This window comes from Daktulosphaira vitifoliae, unplaced genomic scaffold, assembly GCF_025091365.1.
Source record: "Daktulosphaira vitifoliae isolate Bord-2020 unplaced genomic scaffold, ASM2509136v1 Scaffold_4, whole genome shotgun sequence".
Lineage (NCBI taxonomy): Eukaryota > Metazoa > Arthropoda > Insecta > Hemiptera > Phylloxeridae > Daktulosphaira > Daktulosphaira vitifoliae.
Genome location: NW_026099575.1, coordinates 28,668,117 through 28,683,642, shown reverse-complemented (window position 1 = coordinate 28,683,642; position 15,526 = coordinate 28,668,117). Strand labels below are relative to the sequence as shown.

The 15,526-nt window shown below is 30.3% G+C and overlaps 1 long non-coding RNA gene across 3 annotated transcripts in view; it reads left to right on the top strand.

Annotated features, from left to right (window-relative positions):
* Positions 1 to 15,526, top strand: part of LOC126906219 (uncharacterized) — an 82,179-nt gene that overhangs the window by 5,161 nt on the left and 61,492 nt on the right. The gene's annotated exons all lie outside the window — the stretch shown is intronic.

The following is a 15,526-nucleotide window of genomic DNA, read 5'->3' as shown; positions in this document are numbered from 1 at the left end:
TAATATAACTCACATTTCACTTCTGTTCTATATTTTGCAATAGTTATACCGACCGAAATAATTGGTCAAAAGTTGTTATCGGTCAGACATTTTTTGATTAGATTATATTTTGTTTTATAAGCTATTGTAAATTTAAAAAATAAAGTTGATACCTTTATAAGATAAGGGATGAATTTAAAAAATACTTAATAGTTAATAAATCGAAAAATATATGAAAACTTAAAGAAATGAAAAAAAGAAAAGAATAAAATGAAAACTTTGAACAAAAAAGAATTTTCTTAATACAATTATTATTTATAAAGAAATGGAGTGGTTAATACTAAAAGAATCACTCTGCGTATTAAATTAAAACTTTTAATGTGAATTACAATATTAAAAATCATATTTGATTTATAATATTAACTATTATAAATTAAATATAATTTGTTTTAATTATTCCATCGGCAATGGTTACAGTTGGAAACAACGTGGGCGCTTATGTATTTCCCGCACCAGTCAATTGGACTGGTGACTGACCCTGAACAATTAATCTGACAATGCGTATAAAGACGTTTAACACTGTCAAAGAATGGTGATGTTCAGTCAATGGGACAACGTTAAAAAAAAAAAAATATTACGTATACGGTATACATATTTATTTTGATTAATGAGAGAAAACCGCTCTCGAATGTTCATTAGGTCTTGCAAAACAGTAGCCGGACGAGAAAACATGATACCATGTGGGGTCGCTTTAATACATTGAAAAGAATTGACCATTTAGAATCATTTTCATTACAAAAACCATGTGTTTCTTTATTTCTTTTGATTTTACCGAAATGACTCGCTTTTCACGTCTGGAAGCATATCAAAGACTACTATAGTTTCTTTAGTATATCACATGTACTGTGGGTACTGAATAGTGTTAAGTGTGTTAGAGAAACAATAAATAAAGAAAAAACTTGACATTTATCTTGATTATATGTCTATGGAGTTTTTTATTGTTACCATTATATTTTTATTTAAAAATAAAAATATTAAAAAATAATAATAATAAATTTATACTAGTTTATAATAATTTTAGATTGTTAATAAAAAATATCTTAGTAATAGCTTTAAAAATTGAAGTTTTTTATATATCGTTGAGTGGAATGGTTTATTTTCCAAAAAAGTCTTGTGTTTGTACATTGTAAAGACATGTTTAAGTACTTAAATTGTCTATCCAAAATAGCAAGAAAAAATGTATTCCATAGAAAAGACCCCTTGTATTCCCATATTAGTAAGTTAAGAGTGTATTCGAGTAATGACAATCATATTATAATGTCACAAATGAAAGAATGCTGAAGAACATTTTTATCTGGGTCGCGCCAAAGGCATACGTAGCCTTAAAATAAACGAAGCTTGTAAGCAACCCTGTAGGTCGCCTGTCAAAAGTTTGACAACAGTCCGATGAACCCTTTTGTGCCTCTGTATACCTTTTAAGAATTTCCATCAAAAGCCTTACTACTCTCGTAAGCACTGACATAAGGTGTGAACTCATTTTCACACCGGGAGCGTATCGATCCTAATGCCAACAGCCGAGTTAATGTATATTTTCACTAAAACACATACCAAGTAATTTTATTTTTATGTCAAAATTGTGTTAAAAATTTCAATACTCCACAAATGTTTACTATTACGATGAACTAAAATATAGTAGTCCTAGTAAATAATTCTATTTTTCTCTCTATTTTCAGACACCGACGCCTATTTTTTTTTTGACGTGTATTTTATCTACTTAATGATAGTTCATTGCAATGATTATATAAAATGTTACATCCTAGTCACGGCTCAGATGTAACAGAATAAAGGACTTATTTCCATTATGTTTTGACATTTTATTTGACCACAGTGACATAAAGACGGTACAAAAGTAATTGTATAAAAAAATCAGTTATCCTGTGGTGAACATATAGGTATCATTTTATATGTCATTACATAAATATACACTTGTACCCCTAAGGTCGACCTTGCATAAATCGTACGGTTTTTTTTATTTTGGCTTTTTATAAGAGCAACAATTGTTATGAAGTGGATTATATATAGGCAAACGCAAAAAATGATCGTTGACAAACCGTTGCTCATTTTTCTAACTATTGAAATAGTTTTTTTCTATTATTCCCATTGATTTATACATCAATATATATGTTGTAAAGGTTCTAATAAAAAAAAAAAAAAACGTTTAATGTACATTAAACCTATACATTTTTGGTTAATAGGACATCTGTTTGTTACATGTTTTTTTCATAACAATAGGTACCTGTACGCAAATCAACAAGAAAAACTTCTGAAAATATAGAGCACTAAAAATGATGGATCACTTTTATAAATAATTGGGCGTATTGTTTGTTAAATGAATTTAACAGTTAAGTGTATAGTAATTATTAAAATAATAATTTTGTTAACATTTGAGATAGGTGCATTAGGTAAATAACATGATGAATCACGGAATAATACGTATGTATTGCTTATACAGGGTGTTAAGTAAATAAGGAAACGAATTTCTATTGTACTCATTGTTTGTAACAATTTAACTGTTTCCTAACTTACTGAACACTCTGTACATATTATGTATGAATAATAAAAAATTTACCATTTCAATTTTAAATTGTTTACATATAATTAAAAAATTAATAGAAATATGTAATTTAATAATTAATAGAAGTATGAGTTTAAATTTCATATTGAGATTTCCGAGGATTCTGAGTATATATCAAACACATTGTTTGATAATTGGAATGTTTCTAATGCGAACTTGTAGAAATTTTATACATACACAAATTTATATTGTAAGTGGCATTGTTAATTTGAAAAAAAAATTTATTTCATTTATAGATATATAAATATGGTTATGCGAAAAGTTATTGATTTTACTGTGTTTTTTATATTTACGTATGTATATTTTTAATACAACAGAGTGTTCATTAAGTAAGGAAACAGATCAATTGTTATAAACAGAATAATAGAAACCCGTTTCCTTACTTACTGAACACCCTATATATCTCTGTATATTTTAAATTAAGTAACTGATTTATTAAGAAATATATGAAACTTGAAAATACCAAAATAATTTCTTCACATGATTATTATTTTAAAAGAAATTTAGTGGCTAATGTTTCAAGAATCACCATGTATATACACAATGATGATATTAGATTTTAACTAATTATAACTGTTCTATATTGGTATATTTACTGTTTGATATTTATTGTGATCTATCGTAAGCTGTTTATAATTTTTTAATGCAGCTTAACATAGTATTAATGCAAGAGGTGCTATTAAAAATAATAATATATTTCTAATATGTTAATGACAGCAGTCTATAATATAAGGTATATACCATTATTTTACCAGTATATCTCTAATAAGTAGTATTGGTATATTATGTATATAACGTTTACCTATTGATAAATGTAATAGTAACAACAACGAAACAATTTTAATTAAAACTAGTTAGTTAAAATATTAAATTTTAATATGCTGTATCACGGAGAGAGATATTTTAAGAGGATGTTAAATTGAACACTAGTACAACGTGTATAAAACTTATATTACATTTCTTTATATAACAGAATGTTATACAAAGTGATTTGTAAATTTTTCCTAAAATAAAAATAATTATCAGAATTTTTTTAGCTTTGATGATTAATATTTATTTCTTGATTTATTAGTGATTAAATACTTTTTAAGTCCATCTCACTCCCTATTAATAATGGTATCAACATTATTTCTTTTTAATAACAATATACACGTTTATCTATCTGAAACGTTAGTAAAAGGTCTAATTTAGAAAATGACTAGTCTATAACTATTTTTGGTTCTGTAATACAGGAATTATGACCTAAATGGAAAGAGTAGCGCGACAGAGAAATGCTAATGATAAAAATAATATAACTCTTATTCCCAGTTTATATATTAAAAAGTTAATAACTTTCAAATAATTGTTCGAATGTTATTACCGGCCAGTTATTTCTTTATATATATTATTTTTTATTATATAAATTCGTTAAATATATATAGTGTTATTTAAAATAAAAAGGTCGATACCTCTATTAGGGATAAGAGATGGATTTAAAAAAAATTCAGCACTAATAAATCGAGAGATAAATACTATTTAACAAAGCTAAGAAAAAATGTTTTTAAATTCTCATTATTCTAGGAAAATTTTAGTGGTTAATGATAAATTGTTCACTCTGTATATCTGATTTATTTAAATGAACTGTATTTAGTGGAATAGACGAACATTGGTTAGGAAATTAGGGAATTTAGTCCCTTTGAAATTTGAATATCTTCCCAAATCTTATTTGTATTGTCATTAGTAGCCCAATTTTGCACGTAAAAAGCTATATAGTTGACCTACATAAAATATGGTTAATATAGTGATAACTTTATAGTGATTACTAATTATATAGTTATCTTATATAAATGAACTAATTATAAAGTAAATGATGTGTGCTTAACAAGTATAGATCTTCTTAAAATTCCGGAACCTTTTGATACCGTAATAATTTTGTGTATCACGTGTGTACAATAAATGATGATTTGTCATATGATCGGTTTTGAAGTGACTTAATGGACCGACAAAATTGTATGTAATGATCGTACCACAGGTTGGAGTACCTTTCGCTTTCATGTTGTTACATTGTGTTTGGGTCGACGATGTTGACGTGTCCTCACGTCATCCACTCCGGAAGTATTCTCGTGGGGATATAACGCGGCTTGTGTTTGATGTGCTCGAGGATTTCAGCGCGCTCACATCAAAGCCACGATTCTTTTAATTGGTCACCCTGCCGCTTGCTGTCAAAACTCAACTGATCAATCCTTGTAGTCTTTAACAGTCGTGTATATTATACTTCTGAGCACGCGTTTTGACATTTCGCGAATGATCTCTTTATTATTTGTTAATACTCAGAGGCATGCGAGTTAGGTTGGATGTTTACAGTTCACAATAAATATAACGGTTAACTTATTATAAATTATGGCGTGTTCAAAATGTGATTTAAGTGTAATTAATTCAGAATTTTTGTAACATAAAATATAATAAAGGTATTATGAAATATAGTTATAGTAGAATAATTATGCCAATAAAGTAAAAAAAAATGTTCAAGTTCGTAAAACGACAATTGAAAGATTTAAGTCACAAAAATTAGATTTTATAGGAAAATTATTTTGTCCCAAAGACACAAAAATGATTGCATGTGTTCTCTTTTTCCTCGCCTTTATCCCAACTACTTGGGGTAGGGCACCAATTTTGAAAATTAACGTATACGCTTTATTAATAAATGCGCACGAATACGTTTGCTAACCTTTAAATAAATAACGTTATTACCTCCACTATTTTATAAGTTTAACACGTAATTATTTTTGTAATCATGTCAACGCCCCTTCCATTTAAAAGATTGAAACCTATTAAAAATGGGTATACTTATAAGCGTGTTTTATTAACAAAAATACCACTACTTTTGTGTATCATTTGACATATAAAATGCATGCATGGCATATAATATGAACTCAGATTTACCTATTATACTTAAAAATCAAACATATTAATTAATTAATAAAAAAAAATCGATTTGTAACTTATGGCCATCGAAAACTAGTTGGTTAATGGGAAAAATATAATTGATGTTTTATATTATAAGTTATGACCTAATGAATGTGTTATAAACCCATTAAACGTTTCTAATTTTATTTATTTTTCCATTAATTTTTTTTTATTTTTTTACAAACCTTAACTGAAGCTACATTATATCATAGAACCATATTCTCATTTGTCGGCATTCTATGGACCGGTGGGCGCCGATTGGAAAACAACCACAGAATACGCGGAGATGAGTGCTGCCGACTGGAGAGCACCTGCCTCGCTCGCACAAAGACTTCATATTGTTATTATTTCGCCATTTTGTTGTGCGCCGGGGCCTCTTATTATTTTTCCCCATGCTCTTGGGATGAAAAATTGGATATCGATTTAGAGACAATGAGAGATTTCGAGGAGCTCACGGTGCCGAATGAAAAAGGCATGTTTAAAACACAATTTGTTATACGTATACTATCTAAATCGTATTTACGGTTAATATTTTCTAATTTTAATATCATATCGCCGCAGGCGGTAAGTTGACTCTCAAACGATACCGTCTACATATTTTTCAAACGTAATATCGAAAAGGGGAATTCTCCCTATAGCTGTCGCTGGGACTGAATATTGATTGCGGTTGCTATCAAGAGGAAAACTATTTTATGGATTTATTTAATATTCATGAATATCAGGATTATTTTTTCTATTTTAGACAGTATAATATTGATATGTAGGTGTAATAAAAAAAATGATTTTATGCTTATGAGTGAGTGTATTAGTTTTATTTATTAATTGTTGTTCGACATTTCTATTGTATATTGTAATTACCCCAACAAATCGTGTATCAAAAAAAATAATTGATATCAATTATCAAATTTAAAGATATTTAAATGATATTTAAAAGATGGTAAAATTTCAAAATGTTCAATTTTTGTCATCAAAATTACAATATACTTCTCGAATAAATAGAAACGTGAAATTTGACTTAAATAGGTCTTATAGTATAAGTAAAGGGAAAAATGTTGAACATTTTATTTTTTCAAAACAGTTTTATAGGTGGAGCGCCATTTGACGTAGTGACCCGCTTTAGTTTTTAGTAACTCATAAAAATTATTAATTTTGACGACTTAAGCCAGAAAAAATGAATATTATACTCGAAAAACCCTATTTGTGAAATTGAGTTAAGTTTCAATCTCCTAGTTTCCAAAAGATGTCGCCAATCAACATTGTGATCGAGTTAGCTTTTTCTTTAGTTCTTAAACTTCAATTTTACATTCATAAATAACATTGTTTCTTTAATCGATTGGTTTTTTATTGATTAAGTGTATCTTCAAGTAATGACTCAGTACTTATTTAGGAATTATGTTTGAGATGGGCAGGAGAAAACTCAAAAGAAGTTAAGATCTTCTCGTTAGATACATTGGAAATTGTGGTAAAATCTGTTTGTATGCATCATTCAAAGTCTGCCTAATTATTAAGCAATACGAATAAAGGAGCGATGTTGATTATAAAATTAAAATTAAAGTTTATGAACTAAAGAAAGAGGAAACTTGGGCTTTTTACACAGAATGGTTTTTGTCCAGAATAGTTTGAACTTCAATGAGTATCGAATCAACCAAGCCTTAAAACATACAGTAGTACTTAATCAATAATTTAATTTTTAAAACTAAATTTTTATGTAAAAGTATTTCAAATATTATTAAAAAGGATTTGAATTTCAAATATTTATAATTAAAAATATATTTATTGTAATACGTAGATTGATAAACATGGATAACGTTGTTTAATTTCTAAAATTTGAGATATTCCATTTTGAAGCGTTTAAATTTATTTAGCGAGAAAATAATTTGAAATTACGTGCGTATACTGCAATAATATATTTAAGGAGTGATTAATTGAGACATCACGTAAGCATTTTCGGTTCGTAACCCAAATTGATGCGTTCAAAATATGTACATTTTCTTTTTTATTAGTTCCAGAGAATTGAAAGTTGATAATTATTAGATGTAGTATTTTAATTAATATGATATACTGTTATAAAGTACAGTACAGTGACGTAGCCAGTATTTTTCAATAGGGAAACTAATACCAAAAAAAAAAAAAAGATTTTAAAATAGTGATACATTTAAAATATTGATTTAACGCGGTCATTGAGGAGCGTTTAGCCATTTAGTCTCCCTGAATACGCCACTGACACAGTATCATTATTTAAACGGCGAAGAAAACTAAGATCTAGAAGTTTGGACCGATTTTCTAGTATAGTTGGCCAAAAAAACCTAATTCATCCCTTGTAATAATTTATGTACATTCAATTACGCGATATCTCATTCCCGGATTAAAAAGCCGTTATTATTAATTTATTTGCTACCATAAGCTAAGAAAGCATTACCTTTTCTGATAATAAAAAAAAATGATAAAAGGGGTTTTAAAATCATTAGTAGATAAGCATTAATGAAATAAAACTAGCTCAAATAGTAAATAATAGTGCATATTATAATGACAGTTATTAGGCTTTAAAAAAACTTGATGGATTCAAAAAATTATCATAGGGCGGACTATGTCATTATTTACGTGACCGATACCTAAATAAATGTCAACGGTTTTCATTCATACAAAAGCAATATTTCAGTATTTATTTTTTTTTTGTATTTGATGGACATAATAGTGGTAAAAACGATAAATCATATTTGGTAATCTTGAAATCTAGGCGCACATTGTATATTGACCGAACAGGTACATTAGCTTCCCTTACATTATTCGTTGCGTTTCTTCCACGTCGATTTTCACTTCCGTTTTAACTAACTAGTACGTTACAGGTGGTCTTATAGGAAGTGGAAACTGCACACATGCGTATGTACCTAATCATACAGGCACATAAATGCCTATAAATCAATTCTTTATAAACATAGTTTATTAACCATGTCATGACCATTGCACGGATAAGAATTTTTTACTTTTTTTTTTCAATGACAAAGCCGTGAACTTTCACTACGTTAAAAAACTACTTATAAATTCTTGAACAATTGTTTCTTTTATTTTTCTAGTGAATACATTTCTTAAAATCAACATGACACTGTAGCTATTATCTCTGCTTTTTGTTTGTACTGGACACACTGCAGCTAGTGTACAGTCATCGGTTTCGTTACTATTCGGATACCAGTTAATGGAAGTGCGACGACGGGTAACAGATAAGACTGTGGTGTTTCTCGAAGGAACTATAAGTCGCGCCATAAGCGTTGGTGGAAAATATAAAAAAGAGAAACGGTTTGCACAAGCCGTTTGTTGTGTCTAATGGCGCTTTAGTGTTGTTTTCGTATATACACATTGATATTAAATACCATTATAATACGTGGACTGTGGTATTGGTATAGAACAAAACGGACAAAACAAAAACGAAAAGCGTGCGCGTGAGCTTTGAATTTTTTATCACAATCGGCGGTTCGTGTGTGTATAGACTTTTGGTGAATTCATTACCACGAGTCTGACTGTCATTATACTATTCCAAGACCTAGTACCATTGCGGCAGAGACCACCCAACGTGCGAGCGGGGGCCTCCCTGGTGCCGCCCGTGCACGCCATAGTCGTCGGATACCGAGTACATATTGTACGCCCGGACACGGTTGCGACCACTCCCGCGGCGGCGGAATCCGTACGGCACACATCATGTGCGCCGCGGGCACTTTTTTATCCTATGCATCGCACATTACCTTAGGCGTAATGTGAATAATGCAACATGGGTGACTGCCGTGCACAGACCTAAGGTAGAATGAGTAATGTTCTAGTAATTCCTTTTACATCTGAGTATCATTTGCAATCGTACGTCGGTGCAGTTGTTGCATTTCGCGAATGTTATCAAACTCAAAAGAGTTGTGTGCTCGTAGATATGTAGAGTTTGCATAAAGTTCATAGACGTCTATGTGAATTCATCTCGATACAATAATTTTGTTATACTTTGTATAAATTCGGAAAGGTCAAGAAAATCCTGTCGTTTATCCTTAGGAAATCAATTTTTTCTACAATTTTATCTTCCGGCCAATTTTTTATTTTCAAATAATAATTTAATGTCTAACAATGAATAGAATATAGAAAATAAGTTTTCCTTAGGAAATAATAATAATTAGATTTCCAATAAGCTTAAATTTTGTTTAGCGTTACAATTTCTGAGAAACTGGGGAATAAATCTTTGTTAATAAAATTTAATGACTCGGGGCAAGTCTAATTTTTTCAGAGAATAATTTTAAACAGTTATGATTTTTCAGGAAAAGCAAGAATTTGCTGAAAAATTTTCCAATAAATATTATCTGGTTGTTGCGCCGATTCCCTCTCAATTTAACTGTGGATTTTATATGAAATTTGACGCCTGCTTTATTTTTTATGGATCAAATAACCAGCTTTTAGGAGTTAGTTTATAATTAATTGTTTTTTTCTAATTTGTATGGCATCTCAGTTGAAAAATTTAACTTAAATTTTTTGGTTACTATTCGCGTTACTCTATTAATAATTTAAAACAATTGATAAAATCACCTCTTCGTGAAATAGTATACTTGATTTGGTATTATACCATGTAAATGTTTCATTATAGTGCATACTTAAATATATTTATATAACAAATAAATGAGTGAACAATGCATTCTATTTATTTTAAATCAGAGCCACTTGTGTGTGTATTCGTCATGGTTTTTCGTCTACGCATTCATTTAAGTCAAATTATAAAATATAATATTTTTACAAGTGTGTAATGAGCATAATAAAAGTAAACACAGATTTTAGCATAGAATAATTTGGACTTGGTCGGAAAAAATAAGCTGATTTTGTAAGTTTTTAAAATGCATATTAAGATTATGACTTTTTATTATTGAAATTCCTGAATGCTCATATATATTTTTTCTGTAAAGACGATTAAAGTGTGTATACATAGGTAAGAAAAAAAATGTATGTTTGAAACAAAATTTAACGATATTAAATCATCAATTTTACGAAATAGTTTGTCTGAGCGAGTCAGCTGAGGTTGATCCGCTGTAGTATACATTGTACACCCCTCTACTAGTAATCACACAACTATATGCGCGGTTCCAACGGGTGGATCATGGCTTCCACGCATCAAGCGTGATGCGTGTATTCACATACGACGCAATAGGGGTGTGTAAGTGTGTATTGCGGCTGTCAACGCTGTTTCCACGTGAAAAGGGGTCGATTCGGGATGGGGGTTGATTTTTGAAAAGCGACCCCAAAAACTCTGCAGCGTCCGCTATGGCCGACGAATGGCATTTCAGCTTTACATTATTTCAACTAGCAGCGAGTATTCATCAGTTGGTTTTTTATGCATGTACACATACTTTTCTTAGTCGACGGCTCTAAACCCTCCCGTCATCACAGCCCGACCGAAACATCCGGAACCGTTAGATGCGATATTACCAACCCGTTTTTTTTTACACTGTAAACTTTTTTACTATTATAACGTATTGACGGGTTGTCAATACGCACTTTGTACATGCAGAGCAACAGCTGTGAGCGCGGAAAATTTGATAATTCGATTATATTACACGTCGTGTCATTGCCGTGTGCTGACGTTCCGCCCGTTTTCCTGACACTGTGTGTGCTGAACACGCATATCATAAATTGGAATATGGTTTTATACGCCAAGTGTATTACTGCAGCTGTAGGAGGGGTGGTGGTTGTTGTGGCGCCTTTCGTGTATAGTCTCCATTCTTCCATGTGTGAAACCGGATGACAACGCGTAGTATGTGATCCAGGAAAGCCGTATTCTACAGTGTCGCTTAAATAACCGGCACCATATGTCGGCGGCCTTAGTATTCTAATGAATATTACAATTACGCTGGAATAGGCATATATTGTACACGAAACCATCTGAGTAGGATATCCGTTGAGTTACGCCCGCCCCTCTGTTATAACATGAAACGTTACACACGAAGGAGATCATTTGAAATTTAAGAATAAATATTAAAAAGAGTTTAACTGTTTAAATCAGTAATTTATTTCCTTAGTCAAGTTTAATTAAATTTAGGCGGCTCAATTTTTTTCTGGGAAAGAAACTTATTTTACTCTAATTATTTTTGGAAATCTTTTCGTTTTAATACACTCTTAAAAAAATGACCGAAAGGACAGTTTTTTTAATAGTGACAAAAATTTTATATTTGTATACAAATTTTGAACACTTTATGTTAAAATAAACAGGGACTGGAACCGTGTTTTTTTTATAGGTTCCATCCAAATTGTTAAAATTTTATTAAAATCAATAAAATTAAAGTTCAATTAAAAAAAGTTTCAGAAAATAGCAGATGTAGGATTCAAATAACTTTCCAGTACATTGTAAAATAACCACAAGAAAAGCAAGCATACAACATTACTACAACTTCTATTTATGACTATCGCAGTCATTAATAATTTAGAGCCCTGCAGAAAACAAACAGGCGATAATTATGTTTTGATAATGATTATTTTATTTTAAAAGTAGAAATATAATATTTTGTGGACAACTAACGTTTCTTGATTAGTTCATAAATTTTGCTTTAACAAACTATAATAAAGCTTTTACTAATTATTACCAAAATAATTCTCATTTGTTATCAAAAATATAAAACGTTTGAATTATACAAATAAAATAGTGATTGACGGCTAAGAACCGTTTTAACGAACCTTTACTATTACAGGTTCTGGTTCGTGGTTCTAGTATGTATTGAATAACATTCAAGAAAAATTTTATCTTCTTTTTATTTTACGAAAAATTGCCCCAGACAAAAAACTAAAGGCGCCTTTGAGATAACGTTATAATATATTTATAGTTTAACCGAACAAACTTTTTTAATCAGACTCCTGGTCTCACGCGTTAGACGACTTAAATTTTAGTCTAGATTTATAAAAATGTAAATTATTATATTATAGTGAGTTACCTAAATTCGGGTATAAAATCTTAACTATTGCACACCAGAGAACGTGTAGTATAGAACCATAAATTAATAATTAATGTCTGGTTAAAATAAAAAATAATTGTTTTAATTATGATTTTGTCATCTATTCAATGTAACATAATTATAATTTTGCTATAAAATGATAATTATTAGTTATAACATGATGTGTAAATAATATAAAGTTTAGTATCCAATTAGATTTTTTAAATGGATAATTTTATACTTCTAATGTAATATTTTACTATTGAAATTCTTTAAAGAACCCTTGAAAAATACAAAAGTTGTTATATATTCAAATAAATGAATATAAAGCTGAATATTCTACTTATTTAAAATTTTTAATATAATTTACAATTTAAACAATAACCTTTTCTTGTGTAAGTATAACAAATTTTCGTTCTATTTTTAACTAATTTTGTGTTCAATTTGTTGAAATGTTTTCTTCCTCTTTTATTTGATTTAATCGTTAAAAAACTACTAGTAAAAAAAAAACTGACTAGTATTCCTTTGTAAAAAAATCTATCTGCGAAATAATTAGTTATTATTTACTATAGTATATATTTATACTTATTACAAAGGTTTTTTTAGTAATAAAAAATATTACTTATTATTCCTGAAGTCCATAAGCAAGGAAAATTGAAATTCGGTTCACGTGTAAATGATAAGTACAATAGAACTTTAAGTTTAAGTTTTTAGGATAATAATTGAATGGAATAGTAGTAAATTTAGTATACACGCGTAATAATAATAATACTAAAGAAGTTATTGTAGTAAAAAAAAAAAAATAATAATAACTATTTCTATGTCCAGAATTTGGTGAATGGTTTTTATAAACTATTTATGATTTTTTAGCTCTTGTATAACCTCAATAATATTCAGTTATTTAGCAGAGTGTAATGTATTAGATCTTAAATATTTATGTAACTCGTTAGTATTTAGCAACTTTGTTTCGTCAGTTTTTGTTTGAACCTTTGAGAAAATAAAAAAACAATACCAACTGATGCGAACGAAGCGGGTTTAAATAGCTATTGATAATTAAGTCGTTGGCACGTAGGGGTGATAGGTACGATCACAGAACGACCGAAGTGAGTATTAAACAATCCGAGTTGAAGCGTAAAGGGGAAGGCCGAAGGGTTCTCATTTTATGGATTAGAGACAAACGGACTACCGGGAAATAAAAAGAAAAAAAAGACCGTAGGGCGGGCAAACGGAAACGTTGATAAATGGCGAAGAGTTTCCCGTTAACGCCGTCAGTGCCGCGGCGCATTCATCGATTATTTAAACAACTAACACTATTTGTACCCAAAGAAAACCTTAATTTTTTCACTTCTTTTAGTTTCCAAGTACACGCTATTTTTTGTTCTTTAATCAGCGAAAAAAAACGTTGCAAACTTATTTCCCCCAGTTTTTATTTAATTTTTAATCCACAAAGCACGTGCAATTTTGTGCATTAAATCCTACTTGGTATGACAATACGATGCTATACTAATTAAAAAAAAAAATCATATTAACCACCTAAAAATTCGAAAAAAAAAACGCATAATGATCAAGTTCCTTTATACTTATTTTTTAAATTTTGAACTTTATTCTATTTGTATGATAATTGTCTAACGACCAGTCAATTAGTTATTTAGTAGCCAGAAGTGTGAGGTTTGTCTGTCACATTTGTTCCTTAAATAAAAATAAGTATATCTACTAGAATATTTGGTGATATTTAGTATGCATTAAAATTCATTCGTTGCGGCATATATCCGCTATCTAGAATACATTATCAAGTAGTGATTGATGTTTTTTTTATGCATTTAAGATGTCATCTATGTGTGCATTATCTCACCAGAAATCTATGTTCAGCTTTAAACGCCATCATTGCGCAAATCCGTACTAATTTTCGTGATACTAGTAGTCAAAACTTCAAATCTACGTAGCCAGATTTAATTTATCGTTTGAAATATATTTTTTTTACGGTAAAACGTCAATTTTTATCAACCGAGGTCAGGAAAAACAAAAAAAAAAAATATTCAATACCCAATGGTGTTTAAAAGATGTTTGCGTTTCTGTCAATTACTTTTGTACAAAAATAAAATTCTATTCCTGATTTCCAATGCATTTGAATTGTGAATTTTATTCATCTAAATTAGATAGGGTTATACTCCGAGTTTGGTATGTTTTTGGGCACACATCACATTTGTCCTAGCATACATTTTTAAAGTCGATTGTATTCAAGTAATTTGAGGTTGAAAAATACACGCATCTCGTATGTATACAAAGGTTCGGTTTGCGATTTGAGAAATAACCGAGCGATTTCAACAGATAATGATTCATAATACGATGCTGCAGTGATTACACATTTACTAGTGTTGGTGGGTTTTGTCCGCGCAACAAATTATTTACTTATGTACGTTATGCACCTTAATACTTACGTATAAATGCAACACCACAGTAACGATAATAGTTAATTACAAGTGTCGGAGACGGTAACAAAGAGACGCGCGTACCCGCGACACACAGCTGAGTTTGGATATGCGCGGCATGCGCCGTCTTCTTGGCACGGACTATTGTTTTTAATTTTTTTTTTATCCCTCGACTACCATTGTTGTTGTAAGAGTGTTGTGTGTGCGTACCGGAATACCGTCTGGTCGTGCCCAAGGTCGCGGTTAGGACGAGCATGTACGTCGACCAGGTGGTGCCCGCCGCGGTAAGCTTTTTATTGTAATAGTTATCGACAGAATAACACAACCGTATGAAAAAACAACATCATTTCATTATTTGGTATTTTTTTTTTCGAGGAGGAGAAAAGACGCAAGTGCTAAATGTGACAAGTATTGTCGAGATGAAAAGAAACGACGGGCATGCTTTGGAGGTCGTCGTGTGGAGAGACAGAGAGAGTTTGGTCGTATTGCGCGGTGGCGTTTCCCAGTCGGATGCCGAGACACGAGTCTTGCCAAACAGAATTCCCGTAGCCTCCCGACGGTTATTTTTACTGAATCGACGAACCCGTGCTGAGCAA